Source organism: Epinephelus fuscoguttatus, linkage group LG16 (genome assembly GCF_011397635.1).
Source record: "Epinephelus fuscoguttatus linkage group LG16, E.fuscoguttatus.final_Chr_v1".
Taxonomy (NCBI): domain Eukaryota; kingdom Metazoa; phylum Chordata; class Actinopteri; order Perciformes; family Serranidae; genus Epinephelus; species Epinephelus fuscoguttatus.
The window spans coordinates 15,193,109-15,207,482 of NC_064767.1; the positions used below are offsets into that span (position 1 = coordinate 15,193,109).

Consider the following 14,374-nt stretch of genomic DNA (forward strand, 5'->3'; position numbering starts at 1 on the left):
TGTGTGGTAGCATCGGCGACCAGTGATGACCGTGTATGAATGGGTGAATGTGACGTAATGTAATGTAGAAGCGCTTTAAGTGGTCAGGAGACTTGAAAGCGGCTGTACAAATGTAAGTCCATAAACCATAACTGGAGCTGCATCTTAATAGCATGAAAACTAGGAAAATGACGACCAAGCTGAAATTTACAAAAAATGCATAATGCTTGTTATCAGGGGACCAGCCTCCAATTCAGAGTCAGTTTGAGGCTACTAGTTATATTTTATTCATTGATAAATGTACTGTAAAGTTGGTTCTGATGCATCATTTCTGTTCCAGTCATTCCCATCTCTCTTGGTGGTATATACATGGGCCTGAATTAACTGAAATACAAAGGCAAATCTGCCAGTATTACTAATTCACTATTTGAGACTCAGAAGCAATTTGGAGGCCAATACATCTACTTGGGGTGTTTTGTATCCAATCAACTTTTTTAATTAACTGAGGGTGGAGCTTTTTTTTAATCTTTTTATAATCAAATCTCTAAATCTGTATCTAAAGAATGTGTGCTGGTGGGGGAGTTTTTTGATCAAAAAACCATACGGTCACATTTTCCACTGAAGCGAGAAACTTATTTTGAGATACTGGAGGAAGGAGACCACTGCTGGCCTTTTCAGCGTTCAAAAGTATAAACACAGAAGTTGAGTTTCTGAGTTTCTCCACACTGGTTGGAAATAAAGTGAAAGTGTCATCTACACTGGCTTTAAAAGATAGCGTCTTCATACAGAGGCTGAATACATTGTAGAGTGAGAATAACTGACATTCTCTGTTGTTTTTCCTCTTCCTCTCTATCTTCTCCACTCACCTCTCTCTGTGTTTATCACCCAGAGGGACATGATAAACAGCCTGCCAATTTTAATAACCTGAAACCGTGTGTATCTTTATTGCGTTGTGTTGTCTGTCGTGGGCAATAGACTGCTCTGCTCAGCTGTGAGACATGTTTCTGCCAGACCCATTTTTACCGTGATACTGTACATACATGATATGTTCATTTTTCAATCTAAATACATGAGTGTGCAGTATTGAATCATTTATCAATGAGCTGTCAACTGGGACTCTGCTCAGTGTCACGAGTACGAAAGGTCTTGAATCTTGTTGAATAATTAATAAGAGTAGGGTATACAGTTTGTTTAGTGCATTGCATACACAGTGGTTTTATCCCTGAAGAATTTAGACCTTTTTCAGACATTATATGAATTCCATTTTTTTTAGCTACAGTAGCACCGCAGCCACAATTGGCAACGTTGGTGGATCAGTCCACTCCTTTGGTCCGAAATGAGATATCTCAACAGCTGTCCGATGGTTTGGGATGGAATTTGGTACAGTTATTGATGGTCCACAGAGGATAAATCCTAATGGCTTTCGTGATCCCCTGACTTTTCTTGTAGCACTGCCTTGACTAGCTGTTGGTTGCTTTGACAGAAATGTCTTAAAAAGTATTGGATGGTCGACATGACTGGCGGTACACACATTTATGTCCCTCTTAGGATGAATTGTAATAACTCTCTGATCTCTTAACTCTTTCTCTGGTCTCATCAGGTTGAAATTGCAGTAAAATTTATATTTAATACTGTTTTATGAATAAAAACCATGGTTGTATAAAGGGAACTGGATACAGGGTAGAAAACGAAGCCCCATTTTTCCATATGGGTGACTCAGTGGTGCATGAAGCCAAAAAAGTTATATTTCCCTGGTGCAAAATTACCTAGATCATTTGTATGATTGGACCCACAGAGCAAGTGTGCTACAGACTGCCACCGACCAAGCAGGCTACTTCCGCTTTAGCAATCTGCTCACTTGAATGGAGTCAAAATGGTTAAATCAGACCAAATGGATCAGGTCATTTCAGGGGGGTTGTGACGCTCCAAAAAAGCAATACAGTAATTTTCAGATGTCTCTTTTTCAATTTAAGTGTACAGGAAAAAGTCTTCTGGGGTCCAGTGGCATCAAGAGACAGACCCGGAAGTAGTTAAACTAATTGGCCACTATGTTATATTGGTTTCAAAGTCTGGCACACTTCCTTCCTGGAGGTTTTTACCTCCAAAACTAATGTCATTGACATCAACCTCAGCTGTACTTTATGTCTAGCACTTGCTTAACAGCAATGGTGAACACTGTCATTGTGAGTCTGGGGCACGATAGTCTGCACATAGTTCTCAACATGAAGATGGCTGAGCCCAGGCTAGCAGCTAAGTTGCTAACCCAATCAACAGTGCTAAAAATGGCAACAGTCCTGACAGAGCTTATATTGTGACCTTGGGGGGGGGACTGGAAGGTGGGCACGATACTTCTGTGACACTGCCATTCCAATATCAGCAGTAAGGACTGTATAATTGCTGTGGAACACACACAGGGGCACTAACATGCATGTGCGGCCGCACAACAAAAACAGAGATGCTCGGATTACAACACACACAGAGGGAGCGTGACTTCATTCTCTGCTCAGGACACCATTACTTCACTTTATCTTCACATAGCACATAGTGGTTTGCACTTATGTTATGAATTTTGCATACAGTTTCTTTAACTTCTTCACTTTCTCGTCTCAAGGAACAGATCTGCTTTAATTTTATCAAAGGTATCAATCCACACTGACGTGCATGTTGGCGCACAGCACCCTGGAATCAGTCAATAAATAAATAAAGACATTAATGGTTTCCTCCTTTATACTCCTCATGGAACCTACTCGAAAAACATTTTTTTAAATTTCTGCTGTCTGGCAGCCAAGTGAAGACAACTTCGTCGGCCACTGTCCTTTCAGCACCTCCGTAGCTGCTGCTGACAGACGGCTGGTTCTGAGGACAGAGAGAGCGGAGTGGAGGTCAGAGTCAGTTAAGGATGAACAGACCGAATGCTGCAGTAGCACTTACAGCAAGCACCACTCACTTCTTGCTCTTAAAGTGAATATCCAGTTAGTCTTGTTCCTAAAATAACAAAGATTAGTCCTAAATGAATTTTGAATATGTTCACGACCTGTGCAATCATAAAACGTATGCTGCTCAATAATGTCACCTCTAGTAGAGTTTGATTTACATTAGCTAAGTGCAGATATCACAGTGTCCTCATGAGGTAATGAGACGTGATGAACTGTTTCCCAGTCCATCGAAACAGTATGATCCAGCATTATCCTATAAGCCTGGCTGGGATGGCTCTGATTAGTCTTGCATGAAGAGCTAATATGAGTCTAACAGCCAAGACCAGATGTGGTCTTTCTTTCAAGGGCCGAGGAGGAGCAGGAGGATATTTATCAGCACTTAACCTGATTGTATAAGTGCAAAGAGATAAACAGAGTAAATTTGGGTGCTTAAAGGTAGACATGCAGGCAGACCTGTGCAGTATGTGTGGGCAGGCAGCACACACGCACACACACTAATTCGTTATTACTCTGCATCCCTTTGCCTTAGCTTATCTTGATTATTACTCCCTTCCCTTAGATCTCTTTGGGATTTTTAACATCTGGACGTCTGTATGTTCAATTCAGTAACCGAGCCAAGAATCTGCTCGAGAGACAAAAAGGATGAACACCCTCATATTGCCCTTGAGGTTCAGCTATTATCCAGTACATATAAGGGTTCAAAACTCAGAAATTGTGCTCCGTTACTATCCATCCCTCCACTTGTTTTTCTATCGTTTGTTTTCTCACTGTCACACTCTCATTCCTTATCACAGGCACACACACACGGCCCATGAGTGCTTGTGTTTTCAACTGTACCCAGTAAAACCCCCGCTGGGTGTCTTTCTTTTATGAATATTGGAAGATCGGTATTTGACTAACCAGGTGCACAGTTGGTAAATCATTAGGAAAGGAGTGGAGCTGGGACTCAGGGAGGCGAGACAAAGCAGCTTGGTGAACAAGTGGTCGGTCCGTGGCATGCTGATACAAACAAGTGATTTATGTATTGTGCTGTTGGATGTGGGGAAAGCCCCGTTTTTGTTTTTTTTTTTGTTTTTTTTTTTTTATGGCTCGAGTCAGTCCAACTGGGTCTGTCAAAGCTCTGAGCCATGCTGCTAAGTTATCTCAAGCATGGAAAAGCTTCAGCTCCTACTCCCCTGTGTGTTAGCGAGACAATGAATGCCTGCGAATACGATTTATTTGGAGAGTTCTGCAGTGGAAATTTCGCAGAATATTAATGTCTGACTTTCAAGTTCATGCATGTCATGTGTTGACTGTACACTTGCTGAGGAGCTTACTGAGGGGAAAGAGAGAGAGGTCAAAAGATAATTAGATTTGGTTTCTTTATCTAAAGGGATGTTCCATACCACTGATAGTGATAATTAATTAGCTTAGGCCTTTGGCATAATTAAAACCCTCAATAATCTGACTTTTGTTCTGACTGAATAGCTGCTGACTGGTGACAGATGGGACCAGCAGAAATCAGGGCGAAACAAGGAAAGTCTGGGGGTGACTGATTGTGTTTGTCAACTTAAAGACTGTTTTGTATGTGTCTCCTCAGTTCACTTCAGCAGTCATTTTGATTTCGTCTGATTGCATTGAGAAGAATATGTGGGATTTTATGAAGGACACTTTGTAACATGCATCACAATGAACCGCTGGCGACGGCCTCTTCACCTTGAGTCTGACAATGACAGCATTTGGTTATTAAGAAAACATAAAATTATCATGTGGCTGTGGATCAGAGTGATGTTATGTGAGGCAATGACTGATGACAGGAAGGGGAAAAGCAACAAACAAACTCAAAGTTGTTTGCATTTTAAAGTGGCAGTCCACCGTGTCACCCATGAAGATCAATTTGCTTGTCATACGGAGAACAACTCAGCCTGTGGAAAGAATAGAAATTTAATGTTTTCTGGGGAGTTTTCTAGAGCCTGGAAAACTATTATAGGGATTTTGCCTGAGACTCAAGTGTTACAAACTTGAGGTGTGGAGAAATGTAGGTGTTTGTCAGTCGGGGATAATCTAATGAAAGACGCTATCAAGAAGTGAAGGATCCAGGGTTTTTGTGACTAAAAGTCAGAATAGCTCAACCTCTGCAGATTCTTCTTCAACCTGCCTCTCACTGTGTTCCTTTATGCCCATGTCTTTTTAGTGAATCATTAACTTATGAGGCTGCTGGGACATGCAGCCTTAGCCTCAATCTTGAGTTCATGTGTGTAGCCATGTAGTGTATATTTACATAGGATTCCAGCCTGTTTTCATTCCCAGGTCATCAAAAACTGTTGCTTTGTCACTCTACATGTGATATAGATGCCAAAGGCACAATTTAGCATTTTTATGAGACACACTGGGGTTTTAACTAACTCCAGTGTAAACTGAGCTGCAGTAACACAAGTATTAAGAGCGAGGAAGTCCACAAACAAAGCTGGACTTTCACCTAGGAGACCGCTGTTTGTGTATCATGGGAAACCAATAGTCAATGTTATTTTAAGATAACATTATGCAATTTACACATGGTCGTCTCGCACTGATGTCACTTGTGACATATTTACATGAGGTTACATAATGTAAAAAAAAAAATACTTATTGTGAACCAAAACATGGTCGATTTTTCTGAACCTAACTGCAACTATTTTACAACGTTAACCATGTGTTCTACCGTGTTCCAGCTACGCATCACATAGAGACACTAGAGGCTGCCCTGTGTATTGCCTTGAGACCTTGACAATGCATTGGTATTTGTCGATTGAGTTTTCTTCTTTTAAAACAAGACTCAAAAAAGGCAGCTGGAGACACAGAACTAACATTAGCTTAACCAGCTAGCTTGCTTTCTGGTAAAATCTGGCAGTGATAGTTGTTATGTCAGTCTGTAAATTGGGCAGCTCCTGGCTGGAAATAACAAGCTGCTTTTGTCTGAAATCACGGATCCATTGTTTTTAAAAAGGACTAAGGTCAAAGTACGGTGCTTGGGCAGTGACTTGCGGAGTCAGAAAACATTGAAGAAAGGCATCCTTTAACGTTGGCATGATTGGTTGCTGCAATAGTTTAACGGTGCTTGGCGGCGTCAGGGGGAAGCGCAGTGGGACAAGGACATAAGATAAGGTGGCGAAAGTCCGAGTGGGTGTTTGTGTCCCGTGAGATTCTAAAGCCGAACCCTGTTGTTTTTCCCTAAACCCAACCATGTGCCTTTGTTGTTGAAGGAGAAAAAATCTCAATTTGTGCATTTATTTTGAAAGAGACAGTATGTAGATGTTAAATTTCCTGTTAAAATGAAAGTGTATCTTGAAAGAAGACAGTGCATGTAACAGGCAGAACGTGACAAGGTGTCCTAGAACGTCAACAACCAACGCGTACCTTGCATGACATATATGGACGTGGAAACCAAATGTCAATATGTGACGAGGTCGGAGTGAGAATGTGTTGAAGATGCATATGTGCCATGCAGGTGTGTGCCATTTCTCTCATCTTTTCTATAATCACTTCTCTCTTCATTACCCATATGTTTTCTAAATCCAAACTTGAGGTGCGTCTCTGTCCTTCAATTCAAGTAGAACCTTAACTAACCTGTGAGTCAGAGCTGTTGATTTATAGCATGTGTCTGAGGAAGCACATTTTCTTTAACTCTGTTTGATTGTGATTACTGTTTGTCACAACTTGCACAAGCTCTAACCACAGGCTGTTGACCTCTGAGCGATTACTGACTGATTGCCCTCCCCATGGTTCCCCCATAAATGAAATGTTGAGACACAAGCTTAAGCCAGAATGGGAATATCTTGACGCACTGCAATCCCTAGTCTTGTTTCCAGTGATTTCGGCTTGTCTGAGTTTGGATGAGTAGTTTCAAAGCATGCGTGGTGCGGTAATGAGAAATATGCAGCCAGATATTTTGTGTAGCAATCTTCACTTTGAAGAGCTTTCATGGTGAAGGACTGACGATCCCAATGACAGGCCGTATGGCAAATAAGTTCTGCAGGGAGACAGTGAGAGGCCAGGCCTACTTGTATATTCTACTAACAACTTGCTAAGGGACAGGGATGACAGTGGGGATGACAAGTCAGGCTGTGATCAAGGTCAGTGCTAAAAAGGCCCCCGAAAATGCAGAATTCTTTGGACATCGTGAGAGGATTTAGGTTTTTTCTTTATTCATGTGAAGGGAGGGATGAAAAGATGCCTATAAAAGGGAAAATGCTGAGCTGAATGTGTACGCTTGAGGTAAGAAAAACAGTTTGAATGAAAGTGATGTTGGGGGGTGGGAAGAATGATGAGAAAGCAATGTAGAGCTGGGAATGCTTGATAATCCAACACCTCATTAGTATTCAGATGCCATTATCACATTGCACATGTCAAGGAAGGACATGGACACACTGGAAACACACACACACGCAGAATTCACCCAGAGGGTGTTAGCTTCTAATTATTTTTTGGGGAAAAAAACATTCTTTCTAAATTGAAAAGCCCTCCAGAAAATCAAAGGCTGGTGCTATTCAATATGTCATCAGCATCAGCGCCCAGCCGGCATCAAAATATAAGATTACATGTTTTTTCTTTCTGTACATGCTGCTTGTGTGCATATTAAAAGTGTGGTTATGTACAAAATATGATAATTAGTTCTTAGTGATAGTAATTTGTTCATCAGCGCAGATGTGTTTTTCCAGGAATATTTGCCAACATGAGGTTTTAAAGCTTTCTAACAGTATGTCTGAGCTGTAATCATCAGGGGAAATTACTCATGCTGTGAAATCAGAAATGTAGGATCAGGCAGGCTAGTTTCTCTCACTGTAACCTAGAATAACCCCAGCTGTGGTTACTATAAAGCATTTCATGGTTTGGAGCAACGATGCATGATGTTTTCATGTCGTGACTTTTCTTCTTTTTTTCTCTGAAAGGACCAAATATTAAAATGAAATAGAGCCTATCCAGTGAATTTTAAAGCTTCAGGTTTTGCTCAGGTCAAACTGACTCTTTTTGGTATATTCCCCATCAAACGCTGTTACTCAAGCAAAAATAAGAAGTCCACAGGAGAATATTGCATTTCTGAAACCTCTCTGGTATCATTCAAAGTGTTTTTTCATACAGTGTCATACCTTAACGATCAGCCGAGGTGTATCCTTTCTGTGCAAGAAGCTGTGAACATTTTCTATCTCAAGATGCAGCAATAAAGAAATTGGGTTTACTGTTATCCTCACAGAACTGTAATAACTTTATTCTATCATGTAACAAAAACTTTATCTATTACATCACTTCTCTTCATTTCATGTCATTTTCCAAAATACAAATACGAATTCTCAGCTCTTGTTGACACAGTTTGTAGTGAATTATTTACAAACAACTGAGCTGCTGAATCTGTATTAATGTGCAACAACATGATGTGGGGCTGCAGCCAACAGTTATTTTCATTTTTGATCAACCTTTCCATCAGTTTTGATCATTCCTTTAGTCAATAAAATGTCAGATAATAGTGAAAAATGCCTGTGAGAAATTCCCACAGCCTGAGGTGATGTCCTCAAACGTCTTGTTTTTCAGACCAATAACCCATAACCCAAAGATGTTCAGTTTACTATCATTTATTACAAAGAAAAGCATCAAATATTTGGGATTTTTGCTTGAAGAAAATAAAAACTGAACTGCCTACAACGGTTATTCATCTATCAAAATAGTTGCAGACTACTTTACTGTTAATTGGTTACTGACATCATTGCAGATCTAGTTCAGTGTGAATTTATTTCAGAAAAAACCCCAACTCTTTGCAGTATGATCCTCAATCATATATTTTTTATAGGCTGTGTACGCAGTCACTAACACAAACACCAGACTTTCTCTGACTACGTGTTCATCTCACAGTTGTCTGCGCCTCTTGGCCTGTGGTGCACCCTGTGGGCAAAACATTTTTCTCCATTTCATTGAATTTTATTTCCCATACATCATTAAAAGAGACGCAGTACTCTTTGTGTAAGAATCTAACACTTGCGCTCATGTTTGAGATGAAACCTTGAATATTTCAGCACAAAAGCAAATACGTCTTTAGCATTTATGTAGCTGAGAAGTTATTTCAATCTTTCCGCGTTATATCTTTGTTAACGGGTGTTTTGTTGACACTCTTCAGAGTGGGAGTTGGATGGGAGAAGCCATTATGCGGTGAAAACTGTCTGTGTAGACCAGTGGGCTACTGTGACTTGGTTATCAGTGTGTTCATGCAGTTCTTGAGGAATCAGACAGTGTGAAATTGCAGGAAGGTGAATGTTGAGGCTCAGCTTAGAGTGTGTGTTTGTCGAGGCCCACATAGCAGGTGTGCTGGACTAGAACCACTGACTGGGGTCTCTTTACCATCTTATTATTTATGATGTGAAAAATATATCCAGACACCACACTAACTATGTGTCTCACTTGGAGGTATCTGACACTTAATTTTATTACATATTTCTCAATTTGCATGCTGTTAACACTTCAGGTGCAGCTTATATAATGCAGTGATCACTGCTGTAGGTTATCCCCAGAGTCCCTGATATTGTTTGCAGCCTTCATTTGCAATGTTTGCTCTATCAGCCCGGGCGTAGTCAACATTGAAATGAAACAAATTGGCTTTTATGTCAATATTTGCCTTCATTCTACCTTGATTTATTTGTCTCTTGCGTCTCTTCTTTACATCTTTGCAAAGTATGCAAGATTCTTTTAATACCCTCAGATTAGCAAATATCCACAGGGCTACAGGAAAGTACACAGCACACCCAACGTGAACTCCAATAACCAACCAGATCAGCAAGTGTCTAAGCCATCCTTCTCATCTACTTACAACACTCGCAATATTATGTAAGCCTCTACACACACACATATACACGTCCAGCATCCAGATGGAAAGAACTGGTTCCCCACTCGCAGGATGCAAACAAGCCGCTGATGGGAAAGTACACACAGACACTGTGTCAAATAGCCCACAAGGCATTAGGATGATGAGAGCCCTGTAAATGGCAGAGGAAGTCGGCACGATATCCTATTCATGTCTCTAACTGTTCTGTATTTTCATAGAAATGTTGCCCCGCGTACAGGGAACAGGAAATATGGTCCGTGGGTCTGCAGTGAGTCTGAGCAGGAAGCTCTGAGGCTCCATTCCACAAGTCCCTGCAGCCAGTCGTAATTGGCTTACACATTCCTCCAAGGATTACCACTCACTCCTTATTTGTGTTTATAAAAAAAATTATTAAAACATTTGCCTTGGCTCCTTGAATTACACTCAGACAAGTGTCAAAATACACTCTGTTTCCACTTGCCTTGGTTTTTTTTGGTCACACATTGGGTGAAATAAACGAGTGGAGTGATGATTTTTCAATAAGTGTCTCTGGATACAGGCTACATCTTCACTTTGATGCTGCTGCCTTCCTCTTCCTCTTTTTCCCCTCCTCCTTTGCTATTTGCTTTTTTGAGTGCCCCTGAATCCCATCAGTAAGACTTGCTAAAAAAAAAATTTAATAACCACATCATTTAGACTTATTTTGGCTTCTTTAATGTGTGTAACAGATAATTAGCCTGCAGAAGAATAGAAGTGCTCTTTTGTGTTTTTTAAATTGCAGTGGAGTCATTTCTGGAAACAGACTGCAATTAGAAAACAGGACATTTCGTGTGCCAAGTGAAATAGCTCAGTATTCTGTGCCAGATGAAACAGCTTGAAGCTTTGGGTGATGACACTGTCCCATTATTAAAACGGAAATAGCACAGACTCAGCTTGTACAGAGCCACAGATGAAACGAGGAGGACCCTGACCATTTTGATCTTGTGTGTCTCCCGTGGAGTTTGTCGGCTTTCTCTGCCAGTGTGCGTGTGGAGCTCCTGCAGTTCCCAGAGCTATTATCTATGAATGAATCTGGACTTTTTTATTCGCCGGGTGTGCCACCTGCCGGTGCGTCACGGCCGCTCTGGCCAATCCTGACGCAGTGATCCTTCGTGCGCCCTTGGAGATCCCGCGGTGCTCCTCGCATCGCCGCCCAATCTACGGCTCGGTGACGGTAGAAGGCGAGCCTCGTTAGCTGTGTACCGTTAGCGCTGCCTCAGATGTGACTAGATTGGACTGCCGTACTGCTGCTGTGCCAAACATGGACCCGTGACAAGTTTGACTGGATTGCCATTTTCCCATCTACTTGTGCTGCTTTTGACCCGCGCGCTATTGATTATTATGAGGTAGGTGAAAATTAGACAGAAAAATTAAAGTTTTATTAATACTGTGTCACAGCAAAGTATGTGCTCCTCTCCTTTACTCCTTGTACGGATTCCCAGCTGCTTCATTTTGCACGCTTTCCACCGCTTAACGCTGCGCTTTGAAGTTCCAGACGCAACTGAAGATCACTGATTTATTGTGCTTGTGTTCATTCTCATATTCTGCATTAGAATATCATTGCAAGCTCCTGTGTAATGTTGATTTAAATGCAAGTTTGGCAAACAAGTGCTGCTGCTCTTCCCCCACTGTCCGGCTCAGCATCCCTGCCCAACCCCTGTGCGCCCTGCACTCTTCTGATGCCTCTCCTCTGAAAAGGCTACGTGGTTTCTCCAGTAAATTTGTGAAGTTAATTAAAAACATGTAAAAAATATTGAATTTATGTCTTGGATCCAACAAAGCGAAAGTTAATTAAAAAGAAGAAAAGGATTGTCACTAAAGGGTATGGTTTTTCATGCGTATTCTCCCTCTTGTGGCACGTTTAATATTATTATTATTATGGTGATCAGATAAAGTATTTGTTCCAGCACTGCTGTGGACAGAGGAGGAAATTAATTGTGTCCTTACATGGCTAGTGGAAGGCTTTCATGATTTGGGGTGACTGTTTATTTATGATGCCCATAGATGGCAATGTGAAGGAATGTTCCCTCTCAGTGACCTGGGGGTACTTTGACATTGTGCTGGATAATGAGTAAGAGCAGAGGGAATGGCATCTGTGCCATGGTGCAAATATTTTCCTTTTCGTCCACGGCTGCAGCTATTCATCACAGTAGCCAGAGTGAGAGTGTGACAATACAGTAGCCATATATGAATCATAAAGTATTCCACCGTGACTGCAAACCCCTCGATAGTTCAACATTTTAATATGTTGCATATATCAACACAACTGGCGTGTTTTTGTATCAATATGTCAACAAAGCCATTGTTAGGGAACAGTGCAGTCAAGTTCTGTGTCATGGTGAACGCACGGTCTGTTACAAGTCTGTTAAAGGTGGAGCAGGAATGTGTTTAGATGATTATGACTTTCCATTGCCTGCTGTGGGGACAGACGCAGTGGAGGACATTCAGAAGAAGAGACACATGAAGGAGAGGATGAGGAGGAGAGAGAAGGGTGAACTGCAACAGAGCTTTCATGGCTTGATGTATTGTTTGTGCGCCGGTCAATACTGGTTCACCAGTATTTTTTCAGGCTTACCTCTCATGATAGATGGTTATGTTGTGCAGTGATACCACCATATTGATCATCATTATGACTTTCCCAAATGGGCTCGTGGGTGGAGGATAGTACATTGTGACATTGGTGTGGATGGCTCCAAATGTCTTTGCTTTTACCTTCTGCTGTACCTGTGGTTCTGCGTGGGTGCTGCGCATGGTGGCTTGTTGGCACAGATACTTTTGGTTTATGAGAGCCAAGCTGGTGAATATTAACTGATGCTGCCGAAAAAATAATGTCCCTTCTTGAGAAGTGCAAGGTTAGCCTAGCTTTTGTAAGTAATATGTATGATATCATTCTGCTCTAATGTACTGACGCTTCAAGTCAAGCTTTTTCTTTACAATTTAGCTCAGTCATTAAAGGAATGTGTTTGAATGGCTTTGAAAAATATGCTCATTGCTTTCTTGCTAAGAGACTCTCATACCTGTATGGTAGATTTTAAGTTACAATCAATAGATTAGCTAAGCTTAGCAGCACAGTGATGCAGCCGTTAGCATTGTCGCCTCACAGCAAGACGGTTCCAGGTTCAAACCCTGGGTGGAGGAGCCTTTCTCTGCCAAGTTTGCATGTTCTGCCTGTTTTAGCATGAGTTTTCTCCGGGTTCTCCAGCTTCCTCACGCACGTCCACCGGCACCTCTAAGTGTTTTAACATGTTTGTTTCTAGGTGGTAGTAGCCACGTTTGTGGGTACTTGGCTTGGAAACTAGAGGGTTGCTGCTTCTAGTCCCCATATGGATCAAGTATCGAGTGAGGAATGGCAGCTGGAGGGGTGCCAGTTCACCCTTTGAACACTGCTGAGTTGTCCTTGAGCAAGACACCTAACCTACAAACTGCTCCAGGGGTGCCATTCATGGCTGACCTGCACCATCCCATTGTAACATGTTTGTTCTGTTTGTGTATGATGGATTCAGGAAAAGACGCATTTCAACTGCCAACTGTCTGAAAACTTGCGAATTGATAAATGATAAAGTAATTTGATTGAAGTTTACAATAACAATGGTTTAGTGTTGAAAATGTAAACCTCACAGAAACAACAGGACTCCAGGAAGTCACTAATCTCAGCCAAGAGGTCCTGGAAAACCCCATGTAAATCCACAACTTGTCGATTTTACACTTAGGTTTATGAACGGAATAAACTAATTAGAGAGATTTAGAGGTGCTTTTGGCAGATTTAAACTTTGAGCAGAGCCAGGCTATTGCTGTTTTTCCTGATTCTTCTCTTTGTGTTAAGTTAATCTAATTGGCCATGGCCGTAGCTTCATATTTACAGTACTAACTCTAACTCTTGCCAAGAAAGCAAATAAGCATATCTCCAACAATGTCATCTTGGTTCTTTAAGGCAAACGTATGAATATGGTTTTAAGTGGAAATGTGACAGATGTGTTGGGCAAAAACTAGTGCTGGGTATCATTTAAATATACCATATCAGTACCAATATCAGTGATACTGATATTAAAGAGGACTTCAATTGATAATTCTTTTCTGCTTCATTCGATACCCATCATGTGAGTGGAATCATACAGTTGCATAAAGTGCCACTAGTTGCCACGGGCATGTAACTATTCTTTTGAATGTTTTGGTGGCATCCCAGCATGCTGAGCGAGCCTGGTCTCACTCCAAAGTCATCGAAATCCTGGACTTGGGCAGTGACTTGTGGTGTCAGAAACCAACAAAAAATGGTGTCCTTTAATGTAGGCATGTTACATGGCAGGTTGCTGTATAGTTTAACTGTGCCTGTATAAATGTGGTGGCACAAGTTAAGGTGGCGAAAGTACGAGTGGGGTGGGTGGGAGCGGTGGTGGATGGGTCTAACAAAGCTTGACCTTCACCTGAGAGAAGGTCAGCAACAAAAAAAAAAGGCAATTTGTGTTGTTGTACCGACATTGTGCGTTTATTTTGAAAGAGTTAAAAGAAAGACAAAGAAGACAATGCACGTAACAGGCAGAACTTGACACGGTGTCCCAGAATGTCAACAACCAACGCACCCAGCACATCGTATTTGGATGTGGAAAGTCCGTGAAAA

The 14,374-nt window shown here is 41.4% G+C and overlaps 1 protein-coding gene across 2 annotated transcripts in view; it reads left to right on the forward strand.

Moving 5' to 3' along the window:
* The window catches only part of chrm3a (cholinergic receptor, muscarinic 3a), a 129,420-nt gene that overhangs the window by 1,751 nt on the left and 113,295 nt on the right, over window positions 1-14,374 (forward strand). The window contains exon 1 of one of the 2 annotated variants that reach the window (XM_049600952.1): window positions 10,725-11,105. The exons of the other annotated variant lie outside the window; for it this stretch is intronic. The gene's annotated coding sequence lies outside the window, so the exon portion shown is untranslated. Of the gene's footprint in view, window positions 1-10,724; window positions 11,106-14,374 lie in introns of those variants that run through there. 2 annotated transcript variants of the gene reach the window in all.